The 16,769-nt window shown below is 40.1% G+C and overlaps 1 protein-coding gene across 2 annotated transcripts in view; it reads right to left on the reverse strand.

The window, feature by feature from the left end:
• ARHGAP28 (Rho GTPase activating protein 28) overlaps positions 1-16,769 on the reverse strand; it is a 76,711-nt gene that overhangs the window by 35,876 nt on the left and 24,066 nt on the right. The window lies entirely within an intron of this gene.

The following is a 16,769-nucleotide window of genomic DNA, read 5'->3' on the forward strand; positions in this document are numbered from 1 at the left end:
GCAGGCAACCAGTGCTTGACCTGTGGCTGTACCAGGAAGTAGGGAACAAGATTTCAGAGGCCAAGTACACAGTCCTGGTAATTTCATGATCTCCGTTGCTCACAACAATAAAGGCTGGACATGTATTTTGCATCTGATAATTTATCTCTTTAATGTCCTTCAGTATTTCCCAATCTAGAGGGAACTCAGGAAACACAATTTCTATTTCTAACACTGAAGAGACACTGGGAAACTATTTTCACTTGTTTTTGCCTCAGTTTCTCTTTCTATCCCTTCCTGTTTTGCTTACTGGATGAAATTCCTCAGTGAAAACTTCTCTGGGGAAAAATAATGAGAACTGGGAACACTGAAATATTTTACAAACTCACCTTCACTCCAAAAAAGAAAAAAACCTTGAAATATTTTAATTTGAAAAAAGAATTACTTTTAATTTGAAAAGCCTTTAAAAAAGATTTGGGTTTTTTTTTTCTTAAGTTAAAATAATTTTAAACAAAATCTGACTTTGAATTAAAGTAGTATATTCTAGGTCAAACAGAGGTTTTGATCAAGGTTCAAAAAATTATGATTCACCAAAAAACAAGTTTCAAGTTAAGATTCAATATAGGTATTGAATTAAAACTAGGTTTGCTCCTTGCTCTTTTGTTCTTGTCTTTTCCCCACCGTAAGTACATGCTGAAGAGAGTTATACAAATTCATTCGAAATCTCATATAACACCCACCATGAAAATCGCCTGACTTTGTTCTTTCGCATTATTATGGCTGCAATACTGTAAACAGCTTTTGTATGTGTAATTGCAGTAGATACAGCAATCAGTAGTAATAACCACAACAATATTTGTACAAAGGAGCTAGGAGGTAACACAATTTTGGCAGAGAGCTAGACCATAGGAATTAATGGAAAATTCTGACCTAAGGTCTTCTGACCTTCACTTATCTGAATTAATTCAAATACAGTTTCCCTTTCTCTTCCTCTTCTGTATGGCATGATCCTGCCAAAACACCTTTGTTTAAAACCACAGGCATCACTTTTACTCCACTAGAAAAAAAGATATTTCCTTTTCAATGTTTCCCTCCTTATCAAAGTTTTCCTAATGGATCTTTAAACAATGTATTATTTCATAAAGCTGACTGAGCATGCTTCTCCCTCACTGCGCTGCTGCCTCTGCTTCATTCTTCCCTGCCAGTGAAGGGCTGGATGCTTCCCTGGGGCTTGCAGGGCCTCCTCACTTTATCTGGGCAGGTCCTTCTGGGCTAGATGTGACATGATCAGGCATTATAAAAGGCAAAGCTCAGGCCTTCGCCTCTTTTTGAACACTCATAGGTGTAATATGGATGATTCATCTGCCAAATCAGCCCCTGTGCTCTTGGAAGCAAAGCTGGGAAGCAAAGCTTTCTGATGGGTGACGACATTGCAGCAGGAGAGAACACTCAATGTGGTGGTGGAGACAATCTCTGGAAAGATAAGTGCTGTCTTCAGTGTTTCTCTCCGTTTCTCCCCTCATAAACAGTTTGTTTGCTTTAAAACACAGTGCTGAAACTGTTGTTGTTTTAATTAGAACAAGCCACAGCCACCAAATGCGAGAGGAATTTGTGACACAACTGTGGTTAAAACGCTTTTGTTGTAGCTCTCCCTCTGGGGAGATGTGAGTTTCAGTCGGCTTTTATTCCCAAAGCCTCACATGGCTGGGGTACCTGATAAATTATAATCACTGGAATTATGCATCTGGACATGTCGGCCTCTGGGGTTTTTGTATGGATTTCCCTTTCTTTTGTGGATTCATCTATGTCTCATCCTCACATTAGCAAGTAAGAAAAATGCAAGGATCACTGGATTTAAATATGATGAGTTTATAATGTACCAAGCATCCCTGAGCAGAGCTTTTAACCAGCAGAAGCAGAACTCCTGAGAAGCAGCCAGAAAATCCCATCTCTTCAGCTGGAAGCTAGGTGGGACGGGGCAAACAGCACCCACCAACACATTGCTTGTTGCTGTGAAAACCTGAGCTCTTTTGTTCAAAAGGTGATAGTGAACACGAGTAAGGAAAAAGGCAAAGCTGCCTGGAACTCCAATGGTGTTTGGGGCCTCCGTTCACTGGACATTGTGCAAGCAGAGGAGACACCAGGGGCTGTCTGTCCTTCTGCCACAGCTTGTCTCTCACCAGCTCCTCTTCAGCTTGGGGCCTGAGATCCCAACATTTCTGCTCACTGAGAAATTCATGTCCCTGCTTAATATAAACCTTTGTGGAAATCAAGTCCCTATACATGCTATATAGCACAGCCCAGAGCTCTCGAGCCAGCAACTGCAGGAGGGAACGCTCTCACCATTCTGGAATCAAACACGAGCTGGGATGAGAAGAGGGCACCCCTGATAGCATCACTGGCTCCCATCATTTAATCATGGTCAGGGAATTTAAACATTTCCTGCCCTCCCAGTGTGAATCTTGACCACGACCTTTGTGCTCTTCAGGCGCCACACCACACTGATCCTTGGGCTTTGGCTCCATCAGCACTTCAGCTGGCTGGGACCAAGGCTTTTTATTTCACCATATTAGGAAGAAAGAGGCTTAGTGGGTTGCTGCTTTTCTCCCCACAGTGAGTGTGCTTATTTTGTAATATTACCATACCAGAAAGCTAACTGCTTAAATAGATCATGTGAAACAGCAACAACTGCTGTGGCAACCAGCTTTGCCAAATACGTCTAAGGTTCCTGCGTAATTAATGTGCATTTACAACAATATTACAAGTATGGAGCTTATTTGGAAAATCAGCTGAACAAAGTTCCTGAGAACTTAATATTTGAGGCTTGTTATCCCAACCCAGATTAAATCAAGCTGTGTAAAATTCCGGTAACAAGAAAGGTTAGGCAGAGGTGCTTTATCCTTATTGGTAAACATCTGAAGCTTGCTTCCAGGTGGTCTGGTACAAACCTTCTCCAATTATTCTGAGTCTGCCTAATTAAAGCTCATGTGTTTGAAAGCCTTCCATCTTTTTTCCAGCTGCTGTTTTGACCCATATACCTGTGACTTTTGTCCTGGAGGAAGTGGTCTTGCCTTTATGTGATAATGGCAGTTGTCTCCCATTTCCTCCAGCCAAAACTACTCAAAACAGTTTCAGGAAAAAAAATCCTACTGAGGAAGCAAAGCATATTCTTCACTGCTTTAATTAATTCTTGAAGGATACTGTAAGAGCACTGACTCAGCAATCTGTCTGTCTCAGAAACAGCTAAAGAAGCCCAGGCTGCCTGTTACCTGGGAACCCTTGCAGCAGACAACCTCTGTTCCTGACACCTTTTTCACCCTCAAGCCATCCTTTGTTTCGGTCCTTTTTTCTCAGTGTCTCAAGAGAAGTTCAGAACAATAAAAAGTTTTCACTAAGCTGATTCTGCTGCTCCTACAGGAAAGTGGTAAACCAGTCCTTTTAAGCAAGCAGCAGTCACAGAGTTCATGCTAAGTTTCTTTTGTTCTCTCACACACATGGGTAGTAGTAGTGAGCTAATCTGAAATGCTGATTAAATTAAACACAGGAGGGATCTCAGATCCTGGCTTCCTCGATGGAAAAAGTTGGGAGAGGAGTATGAAACTAAAAGCACTGAGCAAAAATTATAGCAACTCCACTGAATGAGCTGAAATGTTTTTCAGGGTGGAATAAAATAAAAAAGAAAAGCCACACTGAGAAAAAAAAAGAAAAAGAAGAGAAAAGTGTATAAAAACTAATGTTATCAAAGAACTTGTCTATTACTGGATACTTGCAAAAGGAAGAGTTAAAGAGTGTCAGGAAGGAGAAATATGACATAATTTAGAAAGCTTTCCATGGAAAAACTATTGCAGGGAAGGAGGGTATTTCCACGGGGCACTAGAGAAAGCTAATTCAACTGTGTTTGACTTTGGTTTTGGCCTGGTGTATAACACTGATGAAATGCATCAGCTAAACAAGCCTCCTGACCCCATATTTTATCTTGCATATGTACTGCAGTAGTGTGCTCAGGATCTGATACCACCTATCGATTTCAGGATAGCCAAGCCAGATCCAATAAGCTGTTCCCACCCTATCCTCAAAATAAAGGTTTGTAAAACCACACAAAGAGCTGGCTCAGTGACACTTAATGATTGCTCACAGGCTCAGTAATGATAAAGCCAAGCTTGTATTTTGAGTTTGATTAAGTAATGGATGGTGAAGAATCCATAAAACAAATTGAAGCAATAAAGCCATCTTGTAGTTAAAAACAGCACTTGACTGTTGTTTACACAGAGGGAGAGGACATCTTATTCTTGTGGGCTGTTATCCTTCATTTCATTCAGTGGGTCCTGAACCTGCTTCACCACAATTAGTCACTTTTATAAGACTGGGAAAGGTGAAGCAATCAAATTGTCCAGGTCATTATAGGATGAAGATTCATCTTTTCACACTGCAATAATTTTATCAGGATAACTACCTGTTCAGCTTTTCCCATATCTAAAAAAGGGGATAGTAGCTTGCATTGACAGGGAAAAAACATTTATTCCTTGTTATTAAGAACTGTTCTGAATTTTTAGCAGTCATGTACCAATACATCTCTTTCTTCTAAATAAAATGTATACAAATTCCAGGCAAAGGAAGAGACCAGCAATGGGAAATAGTACTTTTGTGCACAGTTCACTCTTGACCCAAATCTCTCATCTTCTGGTTCCTTCCTGGTGACCTTGTTCCTGCACTGTTTGTGGTCTGCTTATTTCCTTCTCCCCATGCTTCATGGCTTCTGATCACAGAGAAGGGAATATATCACAATATCCCCCCAACTCCATCTACACACTTCTGTTTCTGATTATCTTGCAGATGTTAGGCAAATTGTAGACAGTGGATGCTAAAGCTTCCTTGTCCTCTCTCTAGCATCTGGCATAGCAAATATTTAAATATCATGCTCACTCTTGCTGTCACACTGCCCTGCTTTGTAAAAGAGTATTTGAGTGAGAGGCAGAGAAAGGTTTTATTTCATTATTAATTTTCTCATCCTGTGGTCCAGCAGAACTCCAAAAACATGTGAATCTCATCACTCTTTTGTTGACAAAGATGGGTTTGAAAATAAGCTATCACCTTACTGTATTGGTTAGATTTCAAAACACAGGAATTCTCAATTTTGCCTATCTTTATATTCTACAAAAGATTCTTCAAAATATGTTTCTGTCAACTTGAATTTTACCCCAGATTCTGCACCTGGGGCGGGTCAACCCTGGGTATATACACAGATTGAGGAACTAAATACTGGAGAGCAGCACCACAAGAAAGGGTCCTGGGGGTCCTGTTGATGCCAAGCTGAACATGAGTCAGCAGTGCCCTGGCAGCCAGAAGGGCCAACCCTGTCCTGAGGCATCAGGGACAGCATCACCAGCCCAGCAAGGAGGCGATTGTCCTGCTCTGCTCTGCACTTGGGCAGTTTTGGGAGCCACAGTGTCAGATATAAAGCTATTAGAGACCATACAGAGGAAGTCTACAGAGATGGTGAACCGTCTACAGGGAAAGCTGTATGAGAGGTGACTCAGATCACTTGGTTTTTTCAGCCTGGAAAAGAGGAGACTGAAGGGAGACTTCACAGTAGTCCACAGCTTCCTCATGAGGGAAAGAGCCCGGGCAGTGACTGATCTCCTCTCTGGTGACCAGCAATGGGACATGAGGGAATGGCATGAACCTGTGTCAGGTGAGGTTTGAGCTGGATATCAGGTAAAGATTTTTTCAACCACAGGGTGGTTGGGCACTGGAAAAGGCTCCCCAGGGAAGTGGTCATAGCACCAGCCTGACAGAGTTCAAGAAGAGTTTGGACAATGTCCTCAGGCACATGGTGTGACTCTTGGGGCTGTCATGCACAGGGCTAGAAGTTGGACTTGATGATCTTTATGGTCCCTTTCAACTCAGGATGTTCTATACTTCTATGGTTTTTAGGATCAAAAGGGGTTGTCTACTGAATTTTTAGATTTAAAGACTTAAAAGAGAAAAGATCTGTAATATGTACAGAAATTAAAAGCTTTGTTTATTTTATTATATTTTGTCTGCAATTCATCAAGGTAGTAACAGAAGTTAGGAGATTGAGTTGCAGAATTTGCATGCCAGTGTTACCTGCCAACATTTAAAAATGCATTTTACCTTGGGTTCTTCAGCTGTCTCTTACGCAACGTCCCTGTAAGTGGCAGGGAAGTTCCCTGCCCTAACAAAGGCCACATTGTGGCCCCTCTTCAGCCAAGCATGGAGATTGCAGAAGAATCTCTCTCTGTTTGTGGGTTCCAGTGTGAGGGCTCTCACAATCAAACCCTTTGAGCCTGGGGAGTTCAGGGAATATAGTCTCTAGGTATTGCCTGCTGGCAACAGTGACCTTTGGGGACATAACCCAGACCTCTCCTGCACTCTGGCAATCACATCACTTCAGTGCTGGCCCAATCCAACAGAGACAGTGCACTACATGGCTGCAATGTGTCTGTCAAAAGCTGAAAGGGACTCTATTTCATCTTCTTTCTCCTAACAAAGCTGTTGCTAAAGGGCAGAAGGGGTTCCCAAATGATTAACAAGAGTATGTTCTGTTAACCATTTTTTTTCAAGTTAATTGGAAAGAATTCTTTTCATATACATTAAGAGGAAGAAGTATAAGCCAATTTTCAATGCTGATGACTTAAGAACATGAACAGATCATGCAGAGTATGTCACATGGAATTTTCAGTGGGTATGGGCAAGATAAGAAACATCTGGACATGACCCACAGGAGGCAAAAGCTGGACATGAGCAGCTGGTTCAAATATCTTAAACATTTCCAACATATATTTATTGTTAGAACTGCCAAATTCTTTTGTTGTGTTGATGCTTGCCTAAGACCTATTTATTTTCTATGAGAAACGAATCCATGTACCCAGGGCAGGACAAAGAAACACAGGAATGTTGGCCATGTACTGTAGGCTTAGAAAACCCTGTGTTTCCAGAAAATGTTTGCTCTATTGTGCCTTCACAGTACAAATGACTTGTGTCTGAGCACTGAACCCACTGGATGTATGTCACACTTCATCATGAAAGGCACCGGGCTCACTGCACATGCACTGTACAATTTATCCACTTCTGTTGAGTAGATGTCTCCATAAATTCCATCTGGCACTCACCCAGAGAGATCCTAGTTAGCTAAGCACTCCGAAATCCAAGGCAAACCATTCAGATTCCACCTGGACTGACCCTGAAAATAGGTTGTGTGGCAGCCCTGCATTTACTACTAGTCCTTGGCATGAATTACTCAGTGAAGGCACACAAATAGCATGAGGCAGAAGTGTTTTGTTCTGCAGTTCAGGGCAAGCAGTGTGTTAACTAAAGTAGAAAGCAAAGATGGTTAAGAGTCACATGAAGGAAAAGGAGAGCAGGAAGCACAAATAAATTAGATTCTGTCTAAACACTGGTACTGCACGAAGTGTGATGCTGTTCACTACACGCACTCAGTGCCTCCTCAGAGAGCTATCTGTAGCAGTGAGGAAAACCTCACAAAAGGCAGTGGAAAAGCTGTCACGCTCTTTTGCTTCCTACTGCTCTGATGGTGTCACCTCTAAGGTAACCAAGAGCCCTGTAAACACTCCCTGGGTACAGCATGGTCTCACGTCAGCTGGAGTACATCAGGCCACTGTGCATCCTTCTGCGTGCAACTCTACAAGTACCAAGGAGTTAGAAGGAGGAGGAAAGTAATGCACAGACTGATCCAGAATATTTTTTTACAATAAAATTGATTAGCCTCTGCCAGCAACTCACATTTAGCCAGATTCATTATTTATAACACAACAGGATAGTTAAAACTGCAGGAAATGCACAGGTTCAAGAGCTCCAGTGGGGCCCAAATCATACACCAAGCAAAGAAGCAAACTAAGTAAAATCCATGTGAGATGTAAACTTGACAATCTTAGGAGAGTTTTGGCTCTAGAACCACAAATTAGGGTTTTTAAAGAAAAATAAATACCAAAATACTCAGCAGACACAATGAAGCACTGAAACATAAGGGATCAAACTTTGTACAGCTTTCAATACATCTTCAAACATTGCCTCCATTTATGACAAAAATGGGAAAGGAGGAGCTATCCTTTCAACCAGAATTATTATTATCATTAAGAAACTCAGAGTATTTGTATGATTTTCTGAAACACTTCAAAAGACAAAGTCTGTCATGTCATTTTGGTTGACTTAAGGTAACAGCATAAGGAACTGGACTATACTGTCTACTGGAAGGCATCTCATGAAACTGCATATATTGCAAATGTAAGCACTTTAAGGTCCTGATATAAGCAATGAAGGGAGCAGATACTTCTAGAGAGTGGACATGTAAACAGGAGCCTAAAGTCATGCAACATGTGTTTGAAGTTTTCTTTGTGCTTAGTTTTAAGTGAAGTCCAGCCGTTACTTTCTTCCTTCCTATAATTAATGAATGCTTTTAAGTAAATGTCACCACTCCACCCATTACACTTTTTTCAAAGGCTTCAGGACCTAAGCAAACAAGCATTACTTGAGTTATTGGTTTTTCCTTTAGATGTTTTTAATGTATATTGAAGGCCATGGCTGAGCTACAAAATATGAATAAGTAAACTAATGTATTCACTTACCTTTTCATAGTAAATGGTATTCATGACAAAATGTTTTGAACATTGAGCTTAATAGCATTCACAGGATCAGACTGAAGAAATGTAAAGTAATACACTGAGCTTTTAAAGCTATGCAAAACACTACCTTTAAAGTTATTTTATTGAAAAAAATGCATATTCACTGAAGATATTCTTGAATCTTCTGACAGAGTGATGAACAACTTCACATTGTCATGAAAATCCTGGATCAGATTCTCAGATTGCAATAAACTGTTACAACCCCATTGGCTTAATTTATCCCTTATGTTTAAATTCAGAACATCCTTCTTTGTGGTACTGCTAATTTGAAGTTATTACAAAACACAAAAACTTCCTGAGCAAATGTACACCATTTAAATTTTACTTGGCAGTTCTGGGTTGGCTGTCTGGCAATTCTGGACTCTCAGCTTGTATTTTCTGTGCTGTATTGTACTTTGTGCTATACAGAACCAGTCAGAAGGAATGAAAAATTTGCTGGAAATTTCTGTAGCCAAACAAAAATCAAGATATGGGCCTAATTTTATTTTCTGCCACTCAAGTACATTGGGAAAGATTTTATGAGCTACTTTGGAAAGTGTTCCACACTTGTTGAATAGTCTGTTTTTTTTGTTAATGAGACTGCTTAAAAAGCAGTGTAGATAAAGAATGTGCAATGAATAAAGAAACGCAGGTGGAGAATATCTCAGAGCACTGGCTTTCTATTTTTACCTGAACAAAAATGGTTATACATCAGCTGAAACTGATGGAAAATACATCAATGTGGAAACTCCAGTCAATGACCTGAATGGTCTGTGACTTTATTGTTGATGACCTGAGGCAACGTGAGGCCTCATCTCTAATTTTGTCCCCCTTTCTGTCTGCAGACATCCCTGAACCCTGCTTCTTTCCCTTCCCCTTCCATTTTCCAGAAATCAAGTGCTGCTGGGTGGGTGAGAGGCTCTGCACGAGTGCAGCAAGCAGAGAAACTGAGAAGGGCTCTCGGTGCAGGGGGGAGGTGACACCAACACCAAAACACACAGGGAGAGCATCAGATGGGCATTGCAGCTGGTGGATGTATTCCCACGTCTCTCCAACAGCATTTGCCTGTCGTATTTCCTTATCAGCAGAAGTCACACACCAGCCCCTCTTTCCACTCAGTTCCAAATATTTGTAAAAAGCTCAGTCAAAGCAACGAGGGTGCTTTACATTCTGCAAAAATTAATGAATAAAAAAATCCCAAACAGCCAGGCAATATTAACAGAAGTAAATCCTCTTGTCTCTGTTGAACCAATAGATGTTTTGCTAATGTGGTGCACATTTCACCTTCAAGAGTTGAGAAGAAAACTGTATCAGAATAGGCTTTTGACCCACATTTTGTGGGGAACACTGAAGGTTGCATTTCTTGCTAATTCACTCATCTTCTTTTGGTTAAAATTTTAAGCCATTTTACTCACTTTAAAATTAAATTTCAGTATATTATTTGATAATCTATTCAGGACATCAGTAACTATACAAACGTAACTGTGTAAACATAAATCTGATTTTAAATCAAAAACTGGTAGAAGACTCCTATTGAAGATTGGTCTAGAGAGTTTTCATTTAAAATGTAGGTACAAAACTGTGCTGGCAAGAACCTTCTGAGCTGCCAGATAAGTCTAGTAGCATTGCCAATACTATGAAAGGTCATGGTGAGATGATGGCAAACAATATCTTAAGAAATGACACAAAAGAGCTGAAAATGAGCGGAGGCTAAATTTCATGGAGACAAACACAACAGACAGGGAACGCTAAACAGGTTCTCACAGGCCTCTAAAAAGCAGAAATTCACAGTTTCGGAGGAAACAACGGACCACAAAATCAAATTTAGTTTGTTATATTCTCAGGTCTTCAATGGAGGAATGAAGAAGTCAAGAGAAAAAAACCAATGCATTTTCTTATACTTTGGCCATGCAGTTCCTCTCAGTGGAGTATAAAAGGTTTTCTGTGACCTTAAAGTGATTTTTAGGCTTATAGTAAAGAGATGGAAAGAACATCTTCATGAGAGCTGTCAAGGTAACACCCTCTAGGTCTTAAGTGGTAGTTTTCTAATTGTGTCCAAATTTTTGTACTACATGCCTGTGAAAAACATGACCTTTCTATGTAAAATGAATCAGAGGTGCTTCCAAACCACTAGGACTCCAGTGAGAGCAGGAAATGTTAGACTAAGACACACGTCTTCACAATACCCATAAAAAAGGCAAATTCCAGAACAAGAAAAATCACCTTTTAAATGGGAAAACTAATGCATGATGCACAACAGCTTTCCAGTTTTCTTCAACTACCACTTTCTCCAGCTTATATAATTTTTAGGTTTGTCTCAAATATTTCATCCATGAGGACTCTGAGGAAAGCTATAGCATGCCAGGTATTTCAAACTAGGTTTTCAAATATACTGCAGCTCCTGAAGCTCTCAGAGCTACAGAGGCTATTAATATTTACAAAATATGGTTGGTGCCTGAGTGATGAGAGTAATTCTGAATCCAACAAGCAGCCCTGTTGAAGTCAGCCAAGTGACTCCTGTGTGTAAGGTTTGACTTTCTTAACGTTTTAGTATTCATGCTGGGGGAATAAGATGTAGCTCTTGGAAATCTCACAGAAAAAAAAGCTCTTGTTGAGAGGAAGAGAAGACATAGAGGCAGGGTACCTTAGTTTGAAGTATCTTAACAAAGGCACAAAATGCCCATTCACCTTCTCCTGGGAAGTAGAAACCTTAGATGGCTCAGAACTGCACTGGAAATTTCCTCAGCACCTTTTGTAGACATCACGTATTACAAGAAGGGATAACTCTTGGTTATTTTGACATTTACTGTTTTGTACTGGCTTTTTGTAAGCTCTCTGGGGTTTGTAGCGGGTTGTGCTGAGACAACGGAACAGAGGACTTGAGAGAATTGCCTGTTTAAGCTGAGTACTTCCCTGCCAGTCACAGCCCAGAGTGTGAACCCAGATATCAAACCATCATGCAGTAGATAACAGCAGAATTTGGTGATTATCAAAACACCTCAACCACTCCCTGTAGCGCGTCATTAATTATATAGGCAAGAGCTAATTTATCATATCCCAACTCCAAAGACATCAATTAAAAATTATGGAGGCAGGTGAAATGAAATCTCCAAAATGACACAGACGTTTTGTTACAGAAGAGGGCTAAAAATACAAGTGCTATTTTGTGACTTAAAGCCATGGTACACTGTGAGTAAAAGGACTGCTTCGGTAAGTCCTACAGAGCTTGGCTGAAGTTTCCATCTGAGCTTTGCAATCCTGTACATATTCTTGTCTAGATAACCACTAAAAAGTAATTAATATTGCTATGCAAACATAGTAAATCATGTCTGGAAGCTCACATACTCCTGTCAAAGGAGTACAACTAAGCTGTTGTTGTGCCCTCTGTCATTGTGGGTTCATTCTCCTCTTCCCACACCTGCCTAGATAAGAGAGCCATGATCCATGATAGGAGGTGAAGATTCATCAGGCATTCATCCATCTTTTAATGACTGTGTTAGATCTTTCACTGTGCAGGCACTTTATGAATGTTGTGAAACTGTAATGCTATCCTTCCCATAAGGACACCAAATTACTTATCCATGCTTTTGATATAATGCATCTTGGCTGAACTGCTGCAGCTCTCTCTCTCTGGATGATTTCCAGTCCAGGACTATATTTACGTCAGTTACAATTGATTCAAAATGCTTCCACAGGATCTTGAACAGGCTAACACATCTTTGTGAGTTTAATCCAAACCAGATGACACACGGCTTTCCAGTATAACAGGGAATAATGGTGCTTGTACCTTTAGTTCTTTGGTTTGAGTCAGTAGCCTGGGTTGATATTCAGCCTCTGCTTGGACCAGAACAGGTTTTGGACTTTCAGGTGACTACAGATTATCCTTCCAAAAAGGGACTAAGGCAGGCCATCAACCAACTTCTCTTTTCAAGAAAGAGTGAAGGATTCCAGAGCACAAACCCTATGGATTTATAGGAAAGTAAATGTTCCTGTTCTCAAAGTCAGTTTTGACTTAGGCCTTTATGTCACAGGAGAAGTTTTGAAAATTTGCCTTCAACTTAACTGTATATTATTACACTCTTTGTCCTTGGAGTTCTTTTTTATGTGGGTATTAATCTTGCCCAGGTTTCTGGGACTTTGACCATCTAAATTCAAGCCTTATCTTTTAAATTTGTCTTTGATTAACACAGCTGTTATTTATTCTTTTGCTTGGCAGGATTTTCTGCAAGACTGCCATAAAGTCAGCCTGTTTGTATTGTATTCTACTGTTAATCTCCTTTCCTTTATGACATACATTCACAGTATCCTAAGGGGAAGATTACTATACATTTATATGGATTTGTATTCACATATAAATAAATGTATGAATATACAACAAAGATAGCAACAAAAGGAGGGAACATTCTAGTAATCTCCTAAAAGCCATTGTGAAAAAGTCTAGATAATACATAAAATGGAATGTTTTATACAACATGAAGCAGAGGATCAACATTAATCAGTTGCTTAATGAAAGCATAAATCAAAATAAGAAAACTTCTTCTTCAAAGAAGTTGGAATCATTTGGGTGGGAGAAAGATCTGACAAATTAGGAGAATGCTGTATCATTATGATAACTTACACGCTGCTCACCACCTAAGGTTTTCCAAAATAATGCATTTGAAGAGACTTTCTAGAAATAATTAAAAGAGTTGAAGAAAAATACAATATTGCTTAGAGTTGCTGGGTTAATTTTCATCAGAATCTGATCATCATCTTAAAAGCTCAACAGTGGAGAATTTTTAGCTGTCTAGAATCATCTACATTCTGGCGCTTCACAGAGACTTTTTGAATTAGGAATCACTTTGCAATTTTCCTGTAAAGCCCTGCCTCAAAAAGCCCTAATATCTAAGAGTGAGCTGCCTTTTCATGGTATATACATGATCACTGGGAGCAAACATAGGAAAACCCAGTGATGGGAGATCCTTCAGATTTCTTCAACTCATATGAGAAATGGGTCACAAAATCAGAAAAAGGAGCTTGGATAATAATTTATGCCAGTAAACTCTATCCCCCATGCTGACAGAACACTGCTGGGACTTGGAAACTCTACTGGTCCTAGGAGTGTAAGTCTCCAGTAGAAATTTCTCAATAATCCCACTGATTAGACTAACTTTTCCAAACAAATCAATCTAGAATTTAAGGATCAAATGTCAAACCTCCAGAGATATTAGCTGCCTGGATTTCCTTTCAGTGAGACTTCATATTTGACAAGGGAAGAAGAAAATACTTGCTCTTTCATCCTGATCAAAGTCAATTAAAATCAATTATGTAGTCATCATCTTGACCATGGTCATAATTTTATGCTGCTCTACAGCATCTGATGCAATTTCAGACTTCCCTTTGACCCCCAGTACAGGCCTCCTGCTGCCCCTATGGAGGAAATAACAGGGTAAGAAATCCTTGAAAAATTTTCCCCAAGGCAAGGAGTATTATTTCTGCTGATGGTCATGACCCCAGTTCACGATATTGTGCTGCAGGGGGACTCTGGAACCAGAAAGGTTGTGCTGGCCATTTCAGTATGTGAGAAAACTGTCCCAGTGCAAAAACAGCTAAAAGAAACTCTTCAAGCACTCCTGATGTTTACTCTGGAGGTGCAGAGCTGTGAGTGTCATGCCAGGCAGTTCAGCAGGAGAGAAATCCCCTGGAATCCTTGTGCAACAGAGGAGAGAGCCTGTTTATGAGTGTTGGGTTGATGGTCTATTGTTCCCATTTATTTAGACTACATTAACAAGATTCCAGTTTCCTTAAAACTATGTGGACAAGTCCTAGTTTCCAAGTCTCTTGAATTTCTCCTGTTGTCATTATTAGGTAAACGGTTTTAGCTGCTCTTCCCCACCAGTCTCCTGCCACACTGGATTTTTACCTGGTTATCAGATAGAAGCACTTTCAAACTGAAAGTAGCCATTAGAAAGAGATTGTACTATCTGCAAATCCTTGTCTGCCAAATGTACAGAATCAAGCCAAATTTGAGCACAATTTGAAAAATGAGGATTAGGATAATGTATTTGTCAATGTAGAAGCCTTTTAGCTCATTTATCCATGTAATCTCTATGAATGCATCACTTCAATTGTCAGACCTGGCTTTCCTCCCATGGAATAAATCATAAGTTTCTTCTTTCCTTATGGCTAAGCTTGCACAAAGCTAAGTTAGAGTCTGGCCATGACACTGAGCTGAAATCCACATAATTGCCATAAACAACCATATGACCTCAGAAGGCAAAAGTTGAAAAAGGCAAATTTCTGACCTCCAATCAAATGAGAGCAAAAATAGGAAAAATTGTGAACAATCCAATTTGAAGTGAAGGTTCTTCTCTCTCTGGAATATTATTCCAGAGGAACGTGTATTATTACAGAGAAAAATAAAATATTATAACAGAGTATAACTTCCTAGATGAACACCATATTAATAAAACCTTGAAAGGGTTTATATTAATAGATTTTGAGACATATTTTCATACAGCTTAAGTTGATCAAACCATGCATATGCACTTTCTGAAGTAGCTTACACTTGCACTGCGTCCAGTTGTTTATCTACAGTGGAACATTTTTTTTTGTCCCCCCTTTCCTGCCTGGTAAAGCTGGAAAATTCCACTGGTGATAATTCTGACAGCTCACTCCCCCTCCTGTTGCTCCTTGTTTAAGAAAGCGAGAGGGAGGGAACATGGTCTGAAAGGCTGAGAAATCACTGATTTAGTAAATTCTGCAAAGTCTTACCTCAGAGGAGAACAGAGCCTTGCTGTTATCCTTAAAGGAGCAGAGCAGAGTCTTTCTTAAACCCAACTTCTTCATGCTCCTAGTGGCAGTGAATCCCTCTTCAGCCTATAATCACCAAGTTGCATATTCTGGGAGTTATCTGAAAGCCTGTGACAGGATATTCTGCCTCTAGTCACACAAGGGCTGCGGGAACAAAGAGTGGTGGAGCTTCTGGCCCTTCTGGGAAATGGACTGACACTGCTCCATCACTATTTAAAGAGCAGATGCCTTCAGGATAAATCCTCTTAGTATGTTTTCCTGTTTGTGTCAGAACTTAAACCTTTTATCCGTTTCCTAAGAGGAGAAATAAAAAAGTAATCAGCACTAAGCTTCTCTGTAATTCAGGAGAGTCCCTGTGGGGTGGCTCAGAAAAAGACAGAGCCAGCCTATGTGTTTTCTTCTAAAGGGATATGAGACACTGTCATTAGCATAATGCAGAAGCTCCTAAATGGCCAGATGCAAATTAATGAGGAGTTCTTTCTGCATGGAGATGGCTGCTCCACCCAGAGGAGAAGCCTAGTGTGCAAAGCCAGAGAGGAAGGAGAAGGGAGCCAGAGTACAGCTGTTAAGAAATGAAATATTTATGGGGAAGCCTTTCTTCCTTTCCTTACAGTGGGATGATCAGTGGGGGGCCCAGATGAATACTGAAAAAAGCACTCACCAGGTTTATATGAATAGTGGCCCAGAATTGGGTTGTGGCCACAAGATCAGTAAAGCTGTGAGATTCAGGGGATGGTTTTGAGCTGCAGCTGGGGGATGAGAAAACACTCTGTGCAAAATGCTCCCTGCCACAGCCAGCTGTCAAAGGAGCCCTAAGAAATAACTCCTGAACATGAAAAACATATGAGCTGGTCAAACTTTACTCCCTCCACCAAACCTTTGTTTATGCACTGAAATGCTTAAACAGGTCTGTCAAATTTACGGCATTCCTGTCATCATTCCTCCAGCCTGAAATACAGGAGGAAAAGCTAACTTTCTGTTTATAAGCTTTCTGATATCCTACACTTCCTCCAAAGACATGGCTAAAACCCTACAGCAGAATAAAGGGAAAAGAAATCCTGTTATTTAATCAGAGAAAGAAAAAAAAAAGACTGAAACAAAGGAGAGAGAAGGGAAAGGACTTCCTGAATCAGACACAGATTTCCTAAGAGGCAGAAAAGAGCAAAACCAGAAGTCATTTGGTTTTACAGTTCATCTTGAAGTTAAATTTGCTCCGTGTTTTAAACTTAACGTCACATTTCTTTCTTCTGGGAAAATTTTATGATTGTATAAATCCTTGAAAATTTTGAAAACTTCTAGTTGTTTACCATTGTCTGTAGGTCTGTCTGGGGACTACTAGGTCATGCTTTAAAGGGC

The sequence above is a fragment of the Melospiza melodia genome, chromosome 1 (assembly GCF_035770615.1).
Source record: "Melospiza melodia melodia isolate bMelMel2 chromosome 1, bMelMel2.pri, whole genome shotgun sequence".
Classification (NCBI taxonomy): domain Eukaryota; kingdom Metazoa; phylum Chordata; class Aves; order Passeriformes; family Passerellidae; genus Melospiza; species Melospiza melodia.